This window comes from Mercenaria mercenaria, chromosome 9, assembly GCF_021730395.1.
Source record: "Mercenaria mercenaria strain notata chromosome 9, MADL_Memer_1, whole genome shotgun sequence".
In the NCBI taxonomy this organism is placed as follows: domain Eukaryota; kingdom Metazoa; phylum Mollusca; class Bivalvia; order Venerida; family Veneridae; genus Mercenaria; species Mercenaria mercenaria.
In genome coordinates this window covers 29,510,168-29,523,675 of record NC_069369.1, presented here as the reverse complement: position 1 = coordinate 29,523,675, position 13,508 = coordinate 29,510,168, and the positions used below count along the sequence as shown (strand labels likewise).

The 13,508-nt window shown below is 36.7% G+C and overlaps 1 protein-coding gene across 1 annotated transcript in view; it reads right to left on the bottom strand.

Annotated features, from left to right (window-relative positions):
- The window catches only part of LOC123546810 (uncharacterized), a 60,535-nt gene that overhangs the window by 10,814 nt on the left and 36,213 nt on the right, over window positions 1-13,508 (bottom strand). The window lies entirely within an intron of this gene.

The following is a 13,508-nucleotide window of genomic DNA, read 5'->3' as shown; positions in this document are numbered from 1 at the left end:
ATGAGTTGACCAAGTGACCTAGATAATCCACTTCACTGCGGACACTACAAAGTCTTGCTACAGGTAGATTTCTTTAATGAAAAATACCTCCTTTTTGTTCATTCTGGAAAAGTTGACCCATCGGACATGGCTTGAATAATCTTAGTATGGGACAACAACAAGCATATGCTGCATTCGAAAATGCTTACCATTTCTGAAGATTTGATTCAGAAATCAATGTTTTCTGTAAAAAGCCTGAGCCACCCTTCTGCAAAGGTGGTCATTACTTTTGTCTTTATCAGGGTTGAAAAAACTAAGAACAAACTATTTCTAAACATAAATCAAAGTTTAATTACCTCTATAATATATGGTTTACAAGTTAGACTAATTATTAACCATGTCCTATATCATCCTTTAATAGCATGGGGGAATCTGAAGACACCTTAAGCCCATATATAATATAGACAATATCATACCACAGATGATAAAGATTATTGGCACAAGGTTCTTTATTTTAATGTCAGTCACATCTGCGAATAATGATTTATCATAGTCGTTAATATTTTTACACAATCTGATCTCATCATTGATGTCACATGGTTTTAAACTAGTACAAGACTATGAACTGATTTTTCTGGGGAGAGTTATGCCCCTTGATCTAAGGCAGCACAAAATTTTTGAGTTTATGTAATCTTGTTGTTTTTTTTTGTTTTTTGTTTTTTTTTTAATTTATGGTAGTTTTACAGACTTGTTTAAAAATAATACAAGGAAAATTTGGATTTTTGCAAACAATGAGGTGAGGCCCACTTTGCACTGGATAAACCTGTGCTTTCAGACTTGTACATTGTCATGACCCAGATTCGAGCTTGACCTAGAGGTCATCAAGACAAACATTCTGACCAATTCCTATGAGTTTCAAACTTAAACTGTGGCCTCTAGAGAGTTAACAAGATCTTCCTTTTGATATGGCCTACTGACCTAGTTTTTGACCCACATGACCCAGTTTCAAATTTGACCTAGAGATCATCAAGATAAACTTTCTGACCAAGTTTCATGAAGATAGGATCATAAATGTGGCCTCTAGAGTGTTAACAACGCAGGACGCCGGACAATAACCGGTCACAATAGCTCACCTTGAGCACTTCGTGCTCAGGTCAGCTAAAAATGAGACCACCTAGAGTTATGGTTCCTTGTCACTGCACTGTCTCTCACTGACCTCTATCAATATGTAAAGTTATTGTAATCAAGTCAATACCTTACACAGTATTTGAGTCATGCCCTGTACAAGGTTTTTGAAAGAAAAGGGAGATAATTCAAAAATGGGACCACCTAGAGTTATGGTTCCTTGTCACTGCACTTCCTCTCAATGCCTGAATGAGCTCTGGAGCTCTATCATTGTATAAAGTTACAACTTGGTATCTTCAATTGTTTTTGAGTTATCCTCCAGACATGAAGTGTGAAGGATGGACAAGGTGGTGACTATATGCTCCCCCCTTTGTGAAGCATAGAAATATCCTAGAAATTGAAACTAAGTCAAAGTGCTAGTACTTTTGCAATTCAGAAAATAAGAGGGGAAAACAAAAACTTGTCCAAAATAAAACCAGAACCTGAAGTGTGCAAAAACATGATATCAATTCAATTTTAATGAACAATGTAATTTCTATAAACAGCTATTTACATCTGAGGGGATTGATATTTTTTCTGCAAAAAATCTTGTTTCTAACTTAAATACAAGTATAAATCTTAACAAAAAATCATGTTAGATTCAAACATCTGGGATTTAAACTTTTAAAATCATCAGGAGAAGATAGTATAACTGCAGAATGGTACCAGAAATTCTGGTATTCCATAAAAGCAGATTTCTTCTCAATGTAATTTAGGAAATACTCATTCCTTTTGTTTGTCAGATTCCCAATATAAAGGCGTCTTGTCACTCCTTTATAAAAGCGGAGATAGGGAAAACATAAAATTGGCGCCCATTAACACTTCTTAATGTGGACTGAAAAATTATCACAAAATGTTTAGCAGAAAGAATTAAACCCATGTTATCTATATTAATACATAATGATCAAAAAGGCTTGATAAAAGGATGTCAAATTTCAGATGCAAACAGATTTATCCAGGACATAATTGATTACCATGATCAAGAAGATAAAAAGAACTCTGCCAAGAGGTGCAATATATGCCAAAGGGTTATATTTTTTCTGTGGTGGGAGATGTGTGTGTGGTGGGGGTGGAGGAGCATGGTGTGTGTGTGTGTGGTGGTGGTGACAGGATACTAAACGGCAAGACACTAAACAAGAGATCACAGAGTGATCTTGGCGCCCACCATTGACTCATTTTTGAATGTTCCAAATTTCAAGACTAGCTCAAAATCCTAAAAGTAGGTAACTAATAATTATAACTAATAATTAAACCTATACCCTAAACAAGAGAGATGACACCATTAATGGGTTATATGCAATCAGAGCTCTGGAATTTGTCGGTTTGTCAGTTTTGGACCGATTTTTGACTTTTCAGACCGATACGTGAAGGGAAAAAATGAAAAAAATTGGTCCAGTAAAAATGGAGAAAAGTATAAATTTCGGTCTGAAATCTCAATACACAAACACCTGCCAAGCAGGATATTGTTGATAGCACCCTTAGATTATCAAACGTGTCAAACGGTCTGATTGTCACCTTGATAATCGGTCCGTAATTAGCATGTGACGCAATCAGTGCTCGCGAGGCACATGTTTTATTATTTGCAGACAGCCGACTGCAATGTATTAAACATTTTTGACTGGTTTCCAAATGTATCTGACTGGATCTAAATGCTTTCGTCGGGGAACCACTTCTTTAATTTAGAATCCGACGGCTGATTTATTTCGAAAGGCTATGATTAATCACGGGTAAAAAAAAACAATAAAAAAACAGTCACTGCATTTAATGAGACATCACATGGGAAACCGATATAAATAGTTTTTATAATTACATGGTACTTGATTTGTAAAAATTACATGATTCATTTCTTGGGTTTCCAGTTGAAACAAGTACAGAATCGTCTTTGCAACCAGACTGTACAAAAGAAAAAATGGACTGGCAAACACAAATGATAAAGAAAACCGGAGTGGCACTGTTTATCAAATCGGTCTTCTAAAAAACGTTTCAAAATGAAATTTTGCTTAAATCAGAAGAGAACATTTAACTTTATTACTGAAGTACAACACCAGTGAAATGAAATATCCGTGGCCAAATCGCATGACCAAATCGCGTGACTTTTCCGTTCTCTACATGTGGGAAATTCGATCTCAGCGTTCACATAACGTACACATTCGGTCCACGACAGAGTATTCTTAAAATACTGAGGATGTTTGGCAGAGAATATGTCACTTTGAAGCATTGTATTTTATAAAATTCCGTCAAAAAATGAGGAAACATCACAAAATATCTGCCGTGAATACAGTACCGAAGTCATGTGCGTTGGCTTTAAGACTAGTTAGGTACACGGTGTCAATGCCTCGGCAATTTTATCCCTGCAAGTATTTTCTCGGAAAAACACATCGAAACTTAAACAAAGTAACAATCACCTATAACACTGAATAACTGTCTCCATTGTATGGTAACTCGCGGCGACCGGTAACTCATTCATAGTGCATGATATGCTTATTTCTTATTACGTTTTACAAATATGGTATATTGGTAATGGAGTGGGTGGGGTAGCGCTGATGTCATGATTTTCGTTTCGGACCGATTGAGTTCTCAAAATTTCCGGAGCCCTGTATGCAATTATTATTTTTTTCTTATTATGATACAAAGAATGCACATATTATTACTTATATTATAACTAATAATTAAACCCAGAAATATAAGAACTAAACAAATTAATCATCAATTTGCTAGGGTAGTCCATTTACTGCTGAGGTGTAATAGGAAAATAATGAACAACTTGAATCATTATCTCATTAGTGTCTGCAGACCAGACTTTATGACCCTTCTACAGGTAAGGCCATAAAAAACCAAATAACTACTTGGAGGGGATATAAAATTATATTAGAAATCAAAATAAACAAAAGGCCATAACACACTCAAAAACTGTTGAACCAGTCAGATTTTCAGGGGGACACAACTAGGGTACCAATGCATCATTCTGACAAAGTTTGGTCAAAATCCCCCCAGTAGTTTCTGAGGAGATGCGATAACGAGAAATTGTTAATGGACGGACCACATACGCAGAGTGATTTGAACAGCCCACCATCTGATGATGGTGGGCTAATAAATCTTTTTTGGGGGTTACAGGGGAGGGTGTCAGTGACTAGGATAGCCAGGATACAAAAGGGCAAGAAACTAAATGAACTGTTTTAGGGGGGGATGTATGGGTGTGGGTTGGGAGGAGGAGCGGAATGGAAACAGGGTGTGTGTGCGTTGGGGGGGGGGGGGGGGGGGGGGGTGGACGTGGTGGTATGTACATTGTTGCAATGACAGGATACAAAAGGGCAAGAAAATAAATGAATTTGTTTTTGGTGCAGGGTTTTGGGGTGGGGGGTGGGGAGGGTATGTAATGTAGATTGTTGAAGTCTGCACATCGTCTCATAACCACCTGCCTATATTCCAAGTTTCAAGTAAATATCTTTAATACTTTTCAAGTTAAGCTCTTGACACAAAATAATGATTTGACCTGTCTGTAACCTTGACATTTGACCTACTACCCCGGTTAATGCACTCTTCACATCCTCTCATCACCACCTGCCTAAATTTCAAGTTTGAAGTCAATACCTTGAATTGTTAATAAGTTATGCTCTGGACACAAAATATGACAGACAGATTTGATCTTTGAGCTCAATTTGTGACCTTGACCTTTGACCTACAGACCTGTACATGCCAAGTTTGAAGTCATTACCTTGCATGGTTATTTAGTTATGCTCCGGACACAAAATATGATGTACAGTTTTGAACTCTTAGCTCAATTTGTGACCTTGACCTTTGACCTACAGAGCCAGTTCAAGGGCTCAGCACATCATCTCATTGCCATCTACCTATATGCCAAGTTTAAAGTCAATACCTTTAATAGTTATAAAGTTATACTGCTGACATGAATTATGACAGATGAACAGACAGACAGATGCATGCACCATCACATGATATGTCCCATTTTTTCAAAGGTATTTATTTTTTCTTCATTTAGATTTTAAGGCCCCTAAAAGCATTTGAACAAAATTAGGAGAGGTTCTTACAATAATGCTACAGACCACATTTGATGAAGATCTATCAAGCAGTTCATGAGAAGAAGTCATTTAAAAGTGTGTTTTTTTAAGCTGTATACTAAGCAGCCATGTGGCCCCACTTTAAAAAAATTGGAAGAGGATTTTATAATGATGTTACAAAGTTTGATGAAGATCTATCAAGCCATTCATGAGAAGAAGTTGTTTAAAGGCTTTTTCAATATTTTAATGGCCCTTAAAAGAGGCCAAGTGCCCCCATTTCAATAAATTTAGGATAGGACCTTATAATGATGCTACATACCACGTTTGAGGAAGATCCATCAAGTGGTTCATGGTTCATTTGAAGTTTTTTCCTATTTTTAGTTCTAACAGCCACTAAAGGGGCCAAGTGCCCCCATTTGAACAAATTTGGGAGAGGACCTTATAATGATGCCACAGACCAAGTATGATGAAGATCCTTCAAGTGGTTCATGAGAAGACGGTTAATGTTTTCCTACTTTTAGCTCTAGTGGCCCCTTAAAGGGGCCAAATAAAACTGTTTGAACAAGTTTGAAAGAGGATCATGCTAGAATGCTACAGACCAAATTTGGTGTAATTCTGACCAACTGTTTTAGAGAATATGTGAAAGTAACATTGTTGACGCAGGACAATGGACTATGAATGACGTCTTCCATCTGGTACCATTGCAACAAAGTTCAGGTGAGCTAAAAATTAAGTACACTAAGAGAAATAACTTTTTACTTCTAAACTCACAGTTATAGTTCTTATGCTGTTAATTAATTTCTTCCTTTTGCAATCAATTATTAAATAAATGCAACAAATTATATTCTGCTCTTTCACTTCCTGTCTACCAATGAGTCAACATTATGGTTCTAAATGTTCAAACAAGAGGCCGGCCCAATTTGGTCTTACATTGCACATCTTAATTCTGAGCATCCATCTAGCAGGGCATAAAAAGTAGTGGTTTAAAGACCAACCACAGAATAACTGTATTTGAGAAATACAAGTATCTAGTTACCAAATGACAGTGGCATATATTAGGTCAAGACAATTCAATAATTATTATAATGTCTAAACATTTTTTTGAATGAATGTAGCAGTGTGCACAGTACTTGATGTATTTAAATAGTTTAGTGCATACATCTTCCTGTAGTGTAAGATAGTTATTTACCTATGTTTTTGAAACTTTACTGAAAAGTTATTGATTAGAGAAGTTGTGAATTCAGGCCTAAATTGTCCACCTGTCATCTTGTTGTACAATTGCATTACACCTTTTTATCAGAACTTTATTGGGGGTGGGGGGTGGGGAAGGGGGGTAAATTAAGTCACTAGGCTTTGGTGGGCCTTTAAAGGTTGTTTCTATTTTTAATTCTAGCCCCTAAGTGAAGTAAAGCTGAACAATCAAAACAAACCACGATGCTTCTGATCAAGGTTAGTGAGAATCAGTCAAGCATTCCATTTTAAGCTCTTGTGGCTCATAGGTGCACTCAAACAAAAATTAACTGAGCAAACTTCAGAAAGGTTTATACAAGGATTTGGTAAACAACCTGTCAGAATAATTTTTATATCTGATATATTGATAAGGTAACACATAAGCACAGATAGTGCTTGACTCCCTTTTCATGGTATCATTGCTATAATTATTGTTGAATTGCTGTTGATAATAGGATTTGGGTCATGTGTGGCTGATTTGGGTTCATTATGTTGATAGCTGGATCCCAGCATCACATATTATGTCATATACAATAGTTAAAGGGAACCAGATATGTGTTAAAGCAAGTACTCGTTGTAAAACCCTATGTATAAATTTGGACCAATCAGAACACATTCTATAAATAGCACCAATCAAAGCTCACGTCTGCTAAGGTATAAATAGGTTGATGGATGACAGACAGACTTATTCTGTATCCAGCGATAGAAGAAGACACATCGAGGATTCAACTAATAATTTATCCCAGTACCTTGATGAGGAAGTTATTGCAACTACACTGTCAGGGCGGATAAATTATTAAAAAGAAAACGTTTGAAGTTCATAGACTAAAGAAGAGTTGCAGGATTTCAACAAGGTTTCGAGCTATAGGGCCAGCGCATAGGAGTTTTACCTTAAGGGTAGTTGAGTGCTATAGACGATAGCAAATATAGGCTAAGCATCAGAAAGCTGAGACAGAGACCCAGCGTTTGGTAATCTACTGAGATAGTAGGAGAGTTCCAGCTTATAGACGGTTCAGCATTATTGGCGAAGTACAAACTGAGACAGAGACCCAGAGTTTGGTAATCTAATGAGATAGTTGGCGAAGTACAGCCAAGGCATCAGGGTTATACCTATATGGTAGTTGAATGCTGTAAGTGATAGCATATAGGCGCTGAGCATCCAGGAGTCAGGGCCAAGTTGCAGCTTTAATTAAGAGAACATAGGCTGAGCATCTATGTGATAGGACTCGTCCGTTGTTCAAAGACATTGTCTGAAGGGAACTTTGACACAAAGACCAGTCAAGAATAGTATCTCCAGCCTATAGGCGTTTAAGGTGCTGATTTTGAGTTGAAGCTTGATAGTTGAAACATTAAATGATTTTTGCCTGATCCCTGAAATTGTCTAGCTCATAATTTGAATCATTTACGAATCATTGGTACACAAATCATTTACGAATCATTGGTACACAAATCATTTAGGCAGCTTTACGTTTTAACAAAGGACATTCTACATAGTTTGTCAGCTAGTCTAAGACATAATCACCTTACCGATTGGACCCATTTCACAGTTCAAGATACTAAAGGCGTAGGCACTTCCCTGGGTCATACAACTTGTATCCTGACACAACCATCCAGCAGTTTAACAGGACATTTTTAAAATCTGTTTTAAGTGCAGTGAAGCAAAATTATCTGAATTAATTTGAGAACTAGATGTATGTCCATAGGATACAGGTGCCCCCCCCTAATTTCTGTTACTGGTTTTATGACTCTAGGTAATATTTTTTAAGATGTTTGCAACACAAATTTTTAAGAATTTTAAGTGTATTTTTCACTAAGTGAAGGACCATAACTCTGGTCTAGCTGAGTAAAATCCCAAAGTGAAGACCTGGTGCACAACTTTGAATGCTACAAAACAATCCTCTTACGTTTTATGACTCTATTTTGAGATACATTGGGCACAACTTCCCAAGCTCAATAACAATCCTGTGAGGTCAAATACTTTTTGAGATATCAACGACACAAATTCAGACAGACGGACAAGGGCAACTATAAGTGCCCCCACAAGAATTTTTTTGGGGAAAAAAAAATCCATCCAAAAGATGTTACAGACCAAGTTTGTCAAAGATCCAACAATTGGTACATTCATGAGAATTAGAATTTTAAAAGATTACCCTCTATTTTTAGCTCTAGCAGTGACCTACAGGCAGTCAAGCCAACTTAATAGAGATACATGCTAGTAGTTTAGAGCAATTCAGTTTGATTAATGTTAGGGCTTACAAAATGTTGAAAAGTATCAAGATTATTTGAAATGTACAGCAACAAGTAGCCTGGCTCCCTGGCTGCATGGTTATTTTTATATAAATACTGGAAACATTTTATAAGAAAATTTTACGCCTCTAAAATAGCACAATTTTATCTGATGGCTGAACCTATGTTCGGAGCCAGGGGCAATAAAAAATCTCAATGTAGAAACAACCTTCTGGAGTTACTTCCCTCTTAATGAAGAGAACTGATATATGTAAATAAGAACAAACATAGGGATGGGAGCCAGTCTTAGCAACAAGCTGAATAACTGGGTTTGAACAGTTACATCATTTTCTGTCTAAAGATCTTTGCATAGACAACTAATAACCTTGTCTGTACAGATTTCATGGCACAAATAATATAATAGCAATGAATTCCAGAAATAAAATTTAATTATCTAATTTAGAGAACAGTATTGATTTTCTCAGTCATAAACCTCTATTGATTACAAAATGATACAACTAAAATGCTGAACAAATTATGAATTAGGAAGGGCATCAAAAGAAACTGCATTGCATGACAGGAAAATAATTGGGATGTTTATTCAGTACACACAAGTAACAGGGAAGTTAATTTTTGTATTATACACACCAATGTATAGTAAAATTTGATAATTTAGCAATTAGCAACAATATCATAATGTAAAAGCAGAAATTTTTGTGAGGGCTTAATTTTCGCTATATTAGCAAAGCCCTACATCTCGCGAAAATTAGTCCTTGCGTAAATATTTACCATTACAAGTATAATTCAAATTCAAGACATAGTATGATACCATTTTTACAATTTTGTGAATATTAATCCTTGCAGACATACTCAAAATTTCAAATCATCAATCAACACTTATAGCTCACTCTGAACAAAGTGCCGATGAGCTAAAAAATGGTAAATCACTTTTAGCATAACAATGTAATTACTGTTACTGGAATAAAACACAAAAGGATAAAATCAAAATACTGTGTTTTATCTATATATCAAATACCTATTTTTCAAGAAATAAGTTTGTTTGTTTGTTTGTTTTGGGTTTAACGCCGTTTTTCAACAGTATTTCAGTCATATAACGGCGGGCAGTTAACCTAACCGGTGTTCCTGGATTCTGTACCAGTACAAACCTGTTCGGCGCAAGTAACTGCCAACTTCCCCACATGAATCAGAGGTGGAGGACTAATGATTTCAGACACAATGTCGTTTATCAAATAGTCATGGAGAACATATGCCCCGCCCGAGGATCGAACTCGCGACCACGCGATCCGTAGACCACGCAACGCTCTTACCTACTGAGTCAAGAAATAAGAGCAACATTTATAATGAATTGGGTTTTATCCCTGGTAGCTCTATTCTAAAAATACACTGAGGCCCCTGCTCACCAGTAGAGTATCTTGACCTTTTGACCTTGCTTCTGATTGGGTTTGGTGAACACCCATTAAGCAGATAATAAAAGGACAGTCAAAACTGTGTTGTGTTTTATGCTATTGATCTTAAATGTCAATAAATAAATGTAAATAAATAAATAAAGCATTTCTATTTTTGTGAAAATGTGAAACTTGATATACTCATCAAGTTAGTGAGAAGTGGTTTAAAAACTTTCTCAGCTTTAACAGGCTTTACTTGCAGTCAAGTGGAAGTATTAAAGTATGACTGCTTATGGAACCAGTCTGATGAAGTGGAACCACCTAAAGTACAAGCAAGATTGCTAAGGAACCAGTCTGGTGAAGTGGAACCACCTAAAGTACAAGCACGGTTGCTATGGAACCAGTCTGGTGAAGTGGAACCACCTAAAGTACAAGCAAGATTGCTATGGAACCAGTCTGGTGAAGTGGAACCATCTAAAGTACAAGCAAGATTGCTATGGAACCAGTCTGGTGAAGTGGAGCCATCTAAAGTACAAGCAAGATTGCTATGGAACCAGTCTGGTGAAGTGGAACCATCTAAAGTACAAGCAAGATTGCTATGGAACCAGTCTGGTGAAGTGGAACCATCTAAAGTACAAGCAAGATTGCTATGGAACCAGTCTGGTGAAGTGGAACCATCTAAAGTACAAGCAAGATTGCTATGGAACCAGTCTGGTAAAGTGGAACCATCTAAAGCCATCTAAAGTACAAGCATATTGCTATGGAACCAGTGTGGTGAAGATCCAGTTCATAAGAACAAGTTGCTTAATGCATTTATCTACTTCTAGACCTAACAGTCCCTAACAGGGGTCAAGCCAAACCAACAACAAATTTGAGAGAAGACCATTCATGGATGCTCTTCACACTAAATTTGGCAACAAGTGGTTCATAAAAAGAAGCTGCTTAAAACATTTTTCTATTTAAAGCTCTTGCAGCCCCTAAAATGAATCAAGCATAAAGATTTGCAAAAATTTGACAGAGGTCAAAACAAGGATGCCTCAGAGCAAAAATCTGGTGAAGGTCCATTGTAAAAGGTTTTTCTATTGTTAACTCCAGCCACCCTTAAAAGGGACCAAGTGGAACCACTGAGCAAATTTGAGACAGGATCACATAAGAATGTTATAGATCAAGTTTGGGGAAGATCCATCATCTGTTTCATAGGAAAATGTTGTTTAATTTACTTTTTTTATCTCTAGTGGCCTGGGTCAAGCAGAAATACTTGAACAAATATGAGAGAGAAACATACAAGGATGCTACAGACAAAGTTGGTGAAGATCCATCAATGGTTCATCCCAGGATGCCACTTACGTTACATTAAAATGTGTACATAAAAATTATATAATAAAAGAATTACTCAACAAATACCTCTAGATAACAAGAGGTTCATGATGGCCCTAGATCTCTTCATGAGTTTAACACTTGCTTGAACAGTTTTGGAAGATTGCTATGCAACGAAAATGTTCGTGAAATTTTTTTTGGAATAGTGCCAGTGTTTTCTGTCAAGAATATTTTAGAAGTTTCTAATAAATAAATTCTTGCAAGTAATGTGTGTGTGTGTGTATGTGCGTGCGTGCGTGCATAAGTGTGTGTGTGTGTTAGCAGGTGTGGGCAAAAGGAGTAAAGGTTGGGGGAATGATGACATTGGATAATAAGAGAAAACATCAAAACAAGAAAAAAAATTATGTTTTCAATACATACATATAGAGGAAAGATAGTGAAAAGTGATCAAGCCCCCTGGCGACCATGTTTTTTCTTTGAAGGACCATTTGTTTGAATGGTTTCAAAATCAGCCTCGTGGTTTAGGAGCTGATGTTTGAAGATTTTTCCTACATTTAGCTCTGGCAGCCCCTGGGGGCAAACAAGCCAAAAAATTTGAACAATTTTGAAAGAAGACTACCCAAAGAACATCCAGGCCAAGTTTAATAAACTTCCATCAGAAGGTTTCTTAGCAGATGTTGCTTGAAGAAAAGTGTGAATGGATGAACAGACAATGAACAGTTAGTGATCACATTACTTTACCCTGTGCTCAGGTGAGCTAAAAAATCAATACTTTTTTTAACAAGAGGGCGATGAAGGCCCTGTATCGCTCACCTGACCTATTGACCAAAGATCATCAAGATTAACATTCTGACCAGGTTTCATTAAGAAATGGTCATAAATGTGGTCTCTAAAGTGTTTAGTTTTTCCTTTACTTTGACCCGGTGACCTAGCTTTTGACCCCACATGACCCAGATTCGAACTTGACCTAAAGATCATTAAGATTAACATTCTGACTAAGTTTCATGAAGATACAGTCATAAATGTAGCCTCTAGTGTTAACAAGCTTTTCCTTTGATTTGACCTAGTGACCTAGTTTATGACCCCACCTGACCCAGATCTGAACTTGACCTATAGATCATCAAGATCAACATTCTGACCAAGTTTCATTAAGATATGGTCATAAATGTGGCCTCTACAGTGTTAACTAGCTTTTCCTTTGATTTGACCTGGTGACCTAATTTTTTGATCCTACATGACCCAGATTCAAACTGGACCTTAAGACCATCAAGATTAACATTCTGACCAAGACTCATGAAGATACATTTCATAAACGTGGCCTCTACGGTATTAACAAGCTTTTCCTTTGATTTGACCTGGTGACCTAGTTTTTGATCCCAGATGACCCAATATTGAAATCATCCAAGATTTTATTGAGGGTATCATTCTGACTAAGTTTCATTAAGATTGGGCTAAAATTGTGACCTCTAGAGTGTTAACAAGCTTTTCCTTTGATTTGACCTGGTGACCTACTTTCTGAACCCAGATTACCCAATATCGAACTCATCCAAGATTTTATTGAAGGTAACATTCTGACCAAGTTTCATTAAGATTGGGCCAAAATTGTGCCTCTAGATTGTTAACAAGCTTTTCCTTTGATTTGACCTGGTGACCTAGTTTTGATCCAGATGATCCAATATTTAAATCTTTCCAAGATTTTATTGAGGTAACATTCTGACCAAGTTTCATTAAATTGGGCCAAAATTGTGCCTCTAGAGTGTTTACAAGCTTTTCCTTTGATTTGACCTGGTGACCTAGTTTCTGAATACAGATGATCCAATACTTGAACTCTTCCAAGATTTTATTGAAGGTAACATTCTGACCAAGTTTCATAAGATTGGGCCAAAATTGTGACCTCTAGAGTGTTTAAACCTTTCTGACCTGTTTCTGACCCACTGAAATTGACTCCTCGATTTATAGTATAACATTCTGACCAAGTTTCAATAAGATTGGGCCAAAATTGTGACCTCTAGAGTGTTAACAGTCAAATTGTTGACGACGGACGACTGACGACAGACACGGCGATCACAAAAGCTCACCTTTGAGCACTCCATGCTCAGGTGAGCTAAAAATGAACCTATAGAATTCAAGGATTGTTTATAAATTGGAAAATTCATTAAGTCAACAG